Genomic DNA, 12121 nt, shown 5'->3' on the forward strand with positions numbered 1-12121 from the left:
TCTTGGCAAAGATAGTGGAATGGTTTGCCATTTCCTTTTCTAACTCATTTTACAGGTGAAGAAAATGAGGCAAACGGTTAAGTGACTTATTCAGGGTCATGCAGCTAAGGAAGTTCTGTGGCATCAAAACTAGCTTCACAGCTCGATTCAAAGAGCATTTGTTGAAGGACACAAATCTGGAAGGGATTACTAACATGTTGGAAGTCTGAGTCAGGATCCAAAAAGACAGGTTGTAACATGAGACTAAATCTAATGAAATGAGATTGAATAGGAATAAATGTGGAATCTTACACTTGGGTTCAAAAATCAAACCTATACCAACAAGACAGGCTAGATTTGTTTTGTTTTGGAACAAAAAGGGCTAGGCAACAAAGGTCAAGTGACTTGCCCAGGGTCATCCCGCTAGGAAGTGTCGGAGGCCACTTTTGAACCCAGGATCTCCCATCTCCGGGCCTGACAATCAACCCACTGAGCCACCCAGCTGCTCCCCACCTCAATAATTTTTAAGAGTATAAAGGTATAATCTATGTCAAATTGCTTGACTCTTAAGAAGGGGGGGAAGGAAAGGAGAGTGGTAGAAAATTTGGAACTCAACAAATTTTTTAAATTTAATTAAAATTAAAATTAAATTTAAATAAAAAAAACAAATGCTAAAAACTATTTTTTACATATAATTTGAAAAAATAACTAGACAAATTTCTCTACCCTATATATATAGTATATATATTATATAACAATATAATATATATAATAATAAATAAATATATAAAATATATTTATTTATTATTATTATATATATAGTATAAAGGAGTCCTGAGACCAACATTTTTGAAAACTTCTGCCCTTTACCAGTGTGGGGCAGAACCTGTCTACACCTTCTAACCCCAACATGCTTATTCCATTTCCTCATCAATTGCATTTCTACCAAATGATGGTTCTTATTCTCTTAGCAGCTCAGGGGTATGAAGATACCACCTGGGCTATCTATTATTCTATTATCTAATACAGAGATTAAAATAAAGACACAGCTCTTCCCCTCAAAGAGCTCTTTCAGAACTCTTGTATAGCATGTTGAGTATATGGAAGGAAGTCTGGCTGGGAGTCCCAGCAATCTCAAAGTCATTGCTAGGTTAGACCTAGCAGTGTTTTTATTTTTAATCCCCTGTGACTGACATGGAACTAGGAATATCAAAATAAATGGCATTAGGGTTGCCACATTCATTAATTCTTTCAGCACACATATATTAAGGACTTACCATATGCAATACCCAAAGGTCTAGGACTTAAGGAGACTCCCCTAGGTTTGCTTCTATCAACAGTGGGTGGAGGTGGCTGAGGCAAAGAGGAGAGAACACTTGGGTTGGGAATCAATCCTAGGGACCCATTGTCCTGGAGGCCCTGAAGGATAGAATCTCTTCTGGGCTTTTGGGAACTGGGAAAGTCAGGTCATGACACCCTGTCCAGTCACTTATACCAGGACAGCAGGACCTAGGTAACAGGGATATATTGCTATCTGTCCTGCCCCCAGAGAACATACCAGTCCTCCTCTCACCTCTCACTCAAGGAATGATAATCAGATAAATATTACCATTATTGCCGGACAATCCAAGATCACCTCCCAATCTCTGTGACTATCTAGACTCAAGTCCCCTTCCTGGGCCACCAGTCTCCAATGTGTGTTATATCCTCTCCTCCTTTCCACCCCGCCTGGTGGAATATAAATTCTTTGAGGCAAGGACTGCCACACTTTTATATTTCTATCCCCAGTATCTGGCATAGTGTCTGGGACACAATAGATGGTTAATAAACGCTTGTTGATGGATCACTATTAATGGGCCTGGGATGGATCTAGACTCAGCTTGAGCTTGGTCAGTGAGTGATGTGCCTGAGATGTATAGCTAAAACAAGTAAGGCCATCTGAATAGTAGCAACCAAGACTGATCTTCCCATCCTTGCCTATCCCCACTCTCACCCTGACCCAGTTACTGTTAATGAGAACAACTTCTGGAGGAGTCCTGGTCAGATTAACCCAATCCAAAGTCTTTGGGTGGAGCTGGTCCAACTTGGGCAGCAGCAAAGGGAATTTCTAGTGGGTGGGCTTTGTTTGATAATTCCAAAATACTCAGGGTAGAGAGTAAGGATTGGAGTCAAGTATTGTATTATTCGAAAGCTCAAAATGCTTCAAACAATTGGGCAGATGGCCATTGTCAGCCCAAATCATTATGAGAAGTTCTTAGAGTAGTTAGGGCTGGAAGAGGAGGAGAGTGATGGTGGTACATTGATGAGTTGTTTAGCAAGATGGGCAAATTTGAGGGAACCAGGATTTGGGGGAATTGTTGCTTGGGATACCATTAGGGTTGATTCAGGTGGGGTTTGGGAAGTAGGATCAGAGTGGAGTTCATGTCTATTCCTCTTCCAAAAAACCCAATCTTTTCCTCAGAAAATCTCTGGGGTTAGATTAGAATTTCATGTGTAAAACAACTATAGAAAGGATTTGTGACATATATGGATAAATAGGGAGTTAGACAGACCAGAGGTGCTCTAAAGCTGAATAGGAACTAAAAAACAAATCGAGTTCTGTAAAATGAACCCCAGCCACCCTCTGACTGCAATGTTCTTGAGGTTCAAAAGCTCTGGACAGCTCCCAATGAGCAGCAGCCCCTCCAGGGACTGTATAGTTGTTTGCAAGTGTGGGTTCTTGCTGAAGCACAGAAAAATCCTCTTGTTTACTCCATCATCCCCAGTGTCTTTCTCACATTGAATCAGAGCAGTTCTCACTCTCCCCTCCATCCTCAGGGAATACTAAACCTATCTTGGTCCCAGGGGCTGCAAAAAGGGAGGCTAAAAGCCAGGAGCAGCACCTGCCATGCACCTCATCTTGCTGGGAGCAAAGGCAGTGAGTTGGCTTCTTTAGGTTCTATCTGCTTAAAGATTCCAGGATGAACTCAAGAGACCAGGGCTTCACTGGTTACATAGGAGGAGAAATCTCAGAGGAAACATAAGTCAGGGTCAGGGGAAGCTAGGGTTTTGGACTCCTAGTCCTCTAGGCAGGAATAGTATCTGAGCTGAGGATCCCAGCTCCTGGAGAACTGCAGAGCCCAGAAGTGCTGAAGGAGGCAGCCTCAGCAGCATCTTTCCTGGGCCAGCTCAGTCAGACACAATATTGATTCCTGTGCTCTCCCACACCCCACTCCCTCCCTCCACCCCGGAAAACAGCTAATGGCCTGGAAAAATACTGGCCAGATGTTCTCCAGCTGTGACATAATGAGCTCAGGGACAGATCAATGCCAGTTCCAGTATCTAATTAAGCTGGGGAGCTGGCTTGGGTGAGACTCTGTTGGGAATGGAGTCTGTTTCCTAAAGGCACAGCTTTTCCCACTCCACCTTCAGCTGCTTTTGGCAGCCACCTGGGCTTTGGCAGCTGGCTCAATACTCCCAAGTGGGTGGGTGGGTGGGTAGGGGGAGAAGGTCAGGGGTTCTCTCTTGGATCCTTTGGGAAGGTCTCAAATAGGGACTCTCTGGAGCCCTTTTTGCTTCATTAGGAGGAGACAAATGATCTTCCAAATCCTATTACTGGGAAAATTGGGAATTTCAGAGCTGGATCAGATAATGTCTGTTTGTACTGCTTAAGGGTGAGGACCCTCACCTTGGTATTAGAACTCCTTGGTCACATTTCCATCCCTGTCCCTAGTTTGCTGTTCTATCCCAATTATCTCAGTGGTCCTCCCTCTCTCAATCCCACTCCCCAGATCAGGGAAATAACTCGCAGGACCCTGTTGGTTCTCTAAGGTCTCTGAAAGTCCTACGGTCCAATTCCCAGTCCCTTGAAATTCCCATTTTATATGTCCCTTTCCTATTCCTAATCTTGATTGCTCAAGGCCCTAGGACTGCAAGAAAGATGCTGGCAAATAGTCTGGCTCCAAGCCCAGCTTTTTCCTGCTATTTATACCCTGAGACCAGGGATGGGCTGGATCAGATTCTCAATGTACTAACAGGAATCTGCAGAGGAAGTGAGAGTGGAGAGATCCAGAGACAAAAAGAACAAGACAGGGGGAGAGAGAGAGAGAGAGAGAGAGAGAGAGAGAGAGAGAGAGAGAGAGAGAGAGAGAGAGAGAGAGAGAGAGAGAGAGAGAGAGAGAGAGAGACAGAGAGAGAGACAGAGAGACAGAGACAGAGAGACAGAGAGAGACAGAGACAGAGAGAAAGAGACAGAGACAGACAGAGACAGAGACAGAGAGAGAGAGAGAGAATAAGGAGGAAGAAGAAGAGGGGGAGAGAAGAAAGGACAGACGAGAGAGAGAATAAGAGAGCATGCAGAATTGCAGTGAGAGAAAGAGAGAGGCAGATGGAGATAAATAGTGAGAGATAACATAGCAGTAAGAGAAAGACAAAGAGATGAGGCAGAAAAAAAATACAAAAACACAGAACAAGAGACTAAAATCTTGACTTGAAGACAGACCAAGAGAGAAACATTTTTATATGTATGTGTATGTATACACACATATACATACTCAGAAATAAGAGATGGAGAGATGGAAGGAAGAAAGAGGATGCAAGAAAACTGAGACTCCAACCTTAACCCTTATTGTCCTTTGAATAGTCATGGCCCCAAGCAAAAGCTGCCCAACTAGGGAAGTTTAAAGCACTGGTTAGGATAGGTCCAGGGGTTGGTATAAAATTATAAGTGTGAGGAGATTATCTTCGGATGGTTGTGGTATATAGATGGAGAGGAGGCAGAAGTGAGTCTCTGTGTGTATGTCTATTTTGTCTCTTATAGATCCATGTTGTGTGTGTGTGTGTGTGTGTGTGTGTGTGTTTATGGGCTTGAACACACATCTCTATATTTAGATCTTTGGTAGGAGGAGAGGAGAGATGAGAGTGAGAAGGGGACCTGAGTTAGGAACTATATTAACTCATATTCTAGACAATATGCTACTTATTTAGGAGGAGAATGATTCTACTCCAAGAATCCTTGTAGTAGGAAAGAAAAATAAGGACCTCAGAGTAGAGATGGTTTGAGTTGTTAGGGAAAGGCTAGGGATGTGAGAGAGAATAAGGGATAAAAGACATGGAGTGGGAGGGTGATGCTGGGACCATCTAGGAAGGAAGGGATGTCCTAGGGGATCAGGGGATAGATTCCAAGAGAGGAGGGGGATTGTGGCATGGTGAGGAATCCAGAGCTAACCAGGAGGCATTCTGGGTCCTGGCCCCAGCTTTGAGGCTTAATATTCCAGTTACTGTTGAATGTCTTAGGATTTCTATTTTGCCATCTTTGAGATGATGGAAGGTATCACTGTCTTACCAGTCTCCTGTAGCTGTTTTGAGGTTCAGATGAGAATGTATGTAAAAATGCACAGTAAACAGTGAAGGGTGATACAAGGGACAGGATCCTCTCTGTAGTTTCCCCACTCAACCAGCCTAGCTCAGCCCAGTTTACCTGAACTCAAAGGCAGCACCTTGGGTTTTTGGTAAATACTCTTAAAGGGTGGAGCCATGCTAGCCAATAACATTGATCCCACCTCCTCACTGGTGCCCCACTATCCCTATGTGCCCAAAGTGCTTTCTGGGATAAAGCTGATACTGCTCTGTACCTTCCGCTGCTAAGTGGTGCAGTGAGTAGGGTGCTAGCCCTGGCTCTGAGTTCAAATCCAGATACACTTGTGACCCTGGGCAAGTCACTTAAACCTCTGTCTTGTTTTTCTCAACTGTAGGATGAGGATAATACTAGCATATACTTTGTAGGGTTGTTGTGAGGATCAAATGAGATATTTATAAAAGTTTTTAGCACGATGCCTAGTGCATGGTAGGCACTTAATGAATATTTCCTATCCTCTTCCCACCCCCCCAGACCCCTATCCCCACCACAGCAAATTTTGGTCCTTAGAACAAAGACCAGGATAACTATTATACTTTATTGTTTGATTATTGTTTAGTATGTCATATTCTGAATGCTAGATTAGTATACAATTAATTCCCTCTCCTCTCTCTTTTTCTTCAATTCTCACTTGGTTCAGCTGGTTTTCCAACTCTCTATCGTTAGAGTTTAACTTTTCTGATGGGATAACTGATGTTCTTCCTGGAGCCAAGACTGACTTGAGGAAGCACGGGTGTTGGGATAGGGACCTAGGAATTCTAGTTTTCTTGTGAATCTCTCTCTCTCTCTCTCTCTCTCTGTCTCTCTCTCTCTCTCTGTCTCTCTGTCTCTCCATTTCTCTCTCTCTCTCTCTCTCTCTGTCTCTCTCTGTCTCTCCATTTCTCTCTCTCTCTCTCTGTCTCTCTCTCTGTCTCTCCATTTCTCTCTCTGTCTCTCTCTCTCTCTGTTTCTGTCTCTCTCTCTACCCTCTCCTCTCCTCTCTTCTCCCCCCACCTCCATATTTCATGTTTTCCTGATGCCCATAGAGGTCACTAAATCTGTTGAGGCCAGACAATGACTTTCTCTGGGTACTCATTCCATGTCTGAGGCCAGCAGCAGTGACTCTGTCAGCCCCAAAGCCAAAAGCCCCTTTCCTCCCAATTTCTGGGTTGAAGGCGGGGAGAGAACCCTCAGCTCCAGCTATTAGGGGTACAGGTATCCAGAGAGCCCAACATCCTTTTCTTTTCTAAAAGGGTATCATGGTTTAATGAATAAAAACATTGGGCATGGCATCAGAAAGATCTGGGCTCAATCCTATTTTAGACATTTAAGCAACAGGCAAGTCACTTGATCTCACCAAGCCTCAGTTTCCACATCTATAACAGTCCTGGCAATGGCCCCAGAAGTCACCTGACCTCACCAAGCCTCAGTTTCCCCATATTTGACAGTTGTAGTGGTAATAGCCCCTACAAGTCACCTGACCTCACCAAAGCTCAGTTTCCCCATCTGTAACAGTCATGGAGGCCATAGCCCCAGAAGTCACCGCACCAGGCTCGGTTCCTGGTGTGTAATACAGCTTTGGTGCCAGTGGCTCCTGCCTCCCAAGGTTGTTGTAGCAGATGCCCTCCTGTCTAAAAGCCCTGAGTCGCTGTTAGCTGCCATTAATAGGCCAGAAGGGACCTTGAGGTGGAGGAGGGGTCCCAGGGCCTCCCCTCCCCATCTATGGCAGGCCTCACTGCCCCTCCCCCCAGGGTGAGCGCGGGGACATCAGGCTGGGGTTGCATGGGAAGGCGAGGGAAACGTCCCTCCCTTGGGACTGCAGCGCCAGCCGGCGCTCCGACTCTACAGCCAACACTGCCCCCCTGTGGCGGCAGGCTACAAATGCAACCCGGGGCACCTCCACTGTCCTTGGCTGGAGCGGGCGCCAGGGGAAGACTCCCGGCCTGTGTCACGTGCCCCGCCATTGGGCTTTTCTGGATCCGGAGGCCCTGGGGCAGTGTCCGGTGTTAGTCCTTTGGGCTTTGAGATACTGACGTTCCCTCGCGGATTCCTTGGCATTCTCGGGGTCTTCGGCCTCCCTGCCCCCAGGGCAGTGGGGTCCCCCCTTCCTAGCGGCTCCCTCAAGGACGCCGTGAGAGCGCGTTCCGAGGCTGGGGCTCTTGTGCCCCCTGGCAGCGGGGCTTCAGAGGAGGCAGGTTCTCCCCTCAGACCTCGGAGCCTCTCTCAGCAGGAGAAGAGGCGATCCCGGGACCCTCGAAATGAATGCTGGGATTCATTTAAGATTTAAAAAATAATCTAATCCGACGGCCTCGTTTTAGGAAGAAGCACCCAGAGGGCCCAGGAGCCTCAACAGCTGTTCGAGGTCACCCAGGCGGGAAATGGAAGAATCAGCATTTGAATCCAGGTCCTCCCTCTCCACAGCCAGGGCTTTCCTTGGGGCCTGGTGATTGGTCCAGGGCCTACCGTAGGGATGGAGATGCTGCCGAGGACGATCGGGCTAGAAGAGAATGGAGCAGGAGCTCCCCCTAGAGCCTAGAGCCCTGACGGAGAAGGAGGAAGCCGAGTCTCTTCCTACCCCTGCCGGGGCCTGGGGACAGCAAGAGTTAAGGAAACTGGGTTCTTGAGACCCGACCCTTGGAAAGAGGACTCCGGGGGAAGGGGCGACTTGGGGGGGGGGGCCTGGTGTCAGACTGGGTAGCTTTTCATAGCAGAAAAGCTCTCCCTCCCAGTCTCCAGAAGAGTTCAGGAACTCTCACTCTAGCTGGAAGGGGGATCTGGGCAGCCCTAGAAGTCAGTAGGGACACAGGGGAAGAACCTGGATTTGGGGGCACAGAGTAAAGGGCTGAAATCCTCCTTTTTAACTTGGGTGACCTGATAGCTCAGGCTCCTCCTCTGTAAAATAGGGCTTGCATAACAGGGTGTTGAAGTTTTCTTCTAATTCTAAATACTGTAATCTGTGCCTGCTTTTCATCTCAACCCTTGTCTGGTGCTTTAGTTAATTAGATGGATGTCAGTCCTCTTTCTTCCCAGTTCACTGATTGGTCACTGATTGGCACAAGAAGAGAGCTGTGGAGGGCTCATTCTCCCTTGATAAGAAAGCAATGTGGTTCAAGTGGGAAGAGCTTTGGACCTGGGTTTGAATTCTGCTTCTGACACCAATTTCTTGTGTAATCAACCTTGAGCAAATTTCTTAGCTACTGCCTCAATTTCCTCTGATACAAAATGAGAAGAAGAAGAACTAGAGCACTCACCTCATATCATTGATTAAATAAGATCATGTATGGAAGGCAAAACCTAAACAAATGCATGAATGTTGGCTGTGATGATGGAAGCCCTCCACACCCAACTCTGGAACCTCTGGGCCCAGTACATCCTCATAAGTTGAAATTGGGGCAGGAAAAAATAGGTTGGGGAATGAGAGAATGGGGGATTCAGCCACTTCTAGCTCCCTGAAACTACTTTAGCAGAGGGAAGGATGATGATTAAGGATCCTTAGAGACAATAAGTTTGGGTTTCTAGAGAGAATAAGGGGGTTACTTCCCTAAGAAGGGAAGAGGATTTGGAGACCAGAAGCTTGGAAGGAAGAAAATCTGGGAAACCAACATCTCCACAGAACACTACTGGGGAAAGAGGAGTGTGTGTGTGTGTGTGTGTGTGTGTGTGTGTGTATTAATCTGGGTAAAGATGGTCCAACCTTGGTCCTTGAAGGGGCTCATGGACCTGGGAAAATCACCTGGTCTATAAAAGAACCTTAGGGTTGGAGTAGTGGCTGGACTGATGGGATTTAGTTGGAGGGAAATATATAAATAAGATAATGGGCAGAGGCAGCTAGGGAACAGGGTGGATAGACTCCAGGTGGACCTGGGTTCAAATATGGCCTTAGACACTCCCTAGCTATGTGATCCTGCGCAAATTACTTAACCCCAATTGCCTAGCCCTTACTGCTCTTCTGTCTTAAAACCGATACCGAGATAGAAGGTAAGAGTTTTAAGAAAAACAAACCACACCAGGGAAATCTTCCCCATCCTGAGTGAGCTTTAGAGAAAATGCTGTAACTGGCTCTGGAGAGAAGGAATTGTTAAAAGTGGTGGAATCTTTGGGGATCGAAAGGAAGGAGCCTTTGTACCTCTAGAATTATGTTCTATCTGTTCCTGTAATGCTGCATCATGGGCCACGTGATACTCTCTCTTGGGGTTTCTTAGTGGTTAAGTGGGAAAGTGTGGTTGGCTCACCAAAAGCCCACCATCATCAGGAGGCTTCCTGGTTGGCTAAAAGCCTGGATTGCAACCAGAATGAATGAACCTCATTTCAGAGAGTCTGGCTAGACTGATTCCAAATTGTAGGATCAGAGAATGCAGAGCTGCATGAAACCTTAGAGATTACCCAGTTAACTAGTTTACAGATGAGGAAACTCGGTGGTAGGATATTCTGGGGAGGGAAAGGCATTATCCTTATTTTTGGTAGAACATTCTGAGCCTCCAGAGAAATCAGGGCAGGCTGATTCAGCCGGAGGAAACGTTAGCTAGATAGAATAGTTTAGGAAACTTGGGAGCCTTCCAGTCTGTGCTGGGTAGACTTCTTTTATATACCCTTTTTTATTACCTATAGCTTGCTTTTAATATTTCTGTGAGTGCCTTTTCCCTTGTAAACAAATATTCACTGAAAAATCATCACTAGTGGTCTGGAACACAAGGGAAAGCAGAGGTTTGGAATGATGAAGCCAGGAAACCCTGACATGGATACTCCTAAGCCTGAAGTCAGCCTTGGGGCCCAAAGCCTAGCAGTCATAGGATAATTTACTGCCAAGTTGAGATAGGGCTAGATTCTTTTTAAGAAAAACCCCACCTTTTACAGGAAGCTTTCCCTACCACCTCTATTAATTCCAGTGCTTTTCTTCTTTTAATTATTTATTTTAATTTTAAGTTTAATTTTCTTAAAATGTTCTTACATTTAAATTTAATTTTAATTATTTAATTTAATAATTTTATTAAATTTAAATTTAATTATTTATTTCAATATTTATCCCATGTCTAGCTATCTTTGTATACATTTGTTTGTTGTTGTCTCCCCTAATAGACCACAAGCTCATTGAGGACAGGGATTATCTTTTCCTTCTTTTTGTACCCCAGCACTTAGCATAGTGTCTGACACATAGTAGGTGCTTAATAAATATTGACTGATTGAAGAAGACATTGTGGAATGAGGCCTGGACTTCAATTCAATTCAGCAAGTGTTAAGTGCCTACTATTCTGGGCCAGACTCTCTTCTAAGCACCAGCTATGATGACAAAAATGGAGCCAAGGTGCTTCCTTGAGGAGCTTATATCTACTGGAATTTGGAGTTGGAAGACCTGGATTTGTATTCCTGCTCTGTCATTCTTTTTTTTTTTTAAACCCTTACCTTCTGCCTTAGAGTCAATACTGGTTGTTGGTTCCAAGGTAGAAGAGCAGTCAGGGCTAGGCAATGGAGGTTAAATGACTTGCCCAGGGTCACATGGCCAGGAAGTATCTGAGACCAGATTTGAAGCTTGGACCTCCTGTCTCTAGGCCTGGCTCTCAAACCACTAAACTAAACAGCTGTTCCCCACTGCTGTCATTTGCCAGTGACCTTGGGCAAGAGAGTTTATTTTCCGTGCCTTAGTTTCCTCATGTATAAAATGCTGGGCAATACCTGTATGACCTACATTACAAAATTGTTGTGAGAATTCGATGAGATTTTGGATGCACAACATTTTATAAGGTGCTAGATATGTGTATGTATGCTATTACTTTGGAGGTTAAGGCTATGATCATTGTTAGGGAAGAACATTGCTTTATTTATTTATTTTTCATTTCTGGGAAGTTAAGGCCAGAAGCCAGGCCTACAGCCTATGATGACTCTCTTGCCAAAGGGACAATCATTAGATAAGAGCCAACAAGCTAGAGCAGAGCTTCCTCTAGTGAAGTTCATATGGTCAAGATCCTAAATAGGAAAGTTCTCCTGTCCAAGCCCTTCATAGATGGGGAATCTGGCAGAGTATCTTTCTCAGGTTCACCCTGGCAAGAACAGAGACTTGATTTGAACCAAGAGCCTTTGAATCCAAATCCGAAGCTCTTTTTTCCTTTTAAATCTTTCTGTCCTAGTATCAATTCTAAGGCAGAAGAGCAGCCAGGCTTGGCAATGGGGGTTATGAGGACTTGCTCAGGGTCACACCGCTAGGAAGTGTCCGAGGCCCGATATGAACCCAGAAACTCCCATCTCTAGACCTAGTTCTCAATTCTCTGAGCCACCCAGCCACATCTCCAAAGCTCTTTCTTCCTTACCAAGCTGCTTCTGGAGAGCAAAGCCCTTTGGATGCTGGGCTCTGCAGATCAGCCTACCAGATCCTCCTAGGAGAATTTGGGGGTGGGGGTAGTGGGGGTCTCTGCTCCATCTCTATGCTTATTCTTTTTTCCTTTCCCTGAAAATATCCCCCCCCCCCCCATGAAGATTTTCTCACGACCCCGGAGGTTCAGGAAGAAGGGGAAGAAAAGGTTGGTGGGGGGAGGAAGTGGGCACATGAGTCTGAATGCTGTCAAAGCCACCTGGGGAGTGCAGTGTGGGGAGGGCTCCCCTCTCCTGGATATCTGTTTGTCTTGTGACAAACAAAGAACAAGAAATCCCTTTTGTGAAATGTCGATATGAGAACTTATAATTTAGCCCTTGGCCTGCAGAAGGGAGAGTGGGAAGGATCTCCTTGTCCCTACTTTAGCCCGGGTCTGGTATCCGCACTGTGGGTGTTCCTGCTAC

This window comes from Monodelphis domestica, chromosome 2 (assembly GCF_027887165.1).
Source record: "Monodelphis domestica isolate mMonDom1 chromosome 2, mMonDom1.pri, whole genome shotgun sequence".
NCBI classification, from domain to species: domain Eukaryota; kingdom Metazoa; phylum Chordata; class Mammalia; order Didelphimorphia; family Didelphidae; genus Monodelphis; species Monodelphis domestica.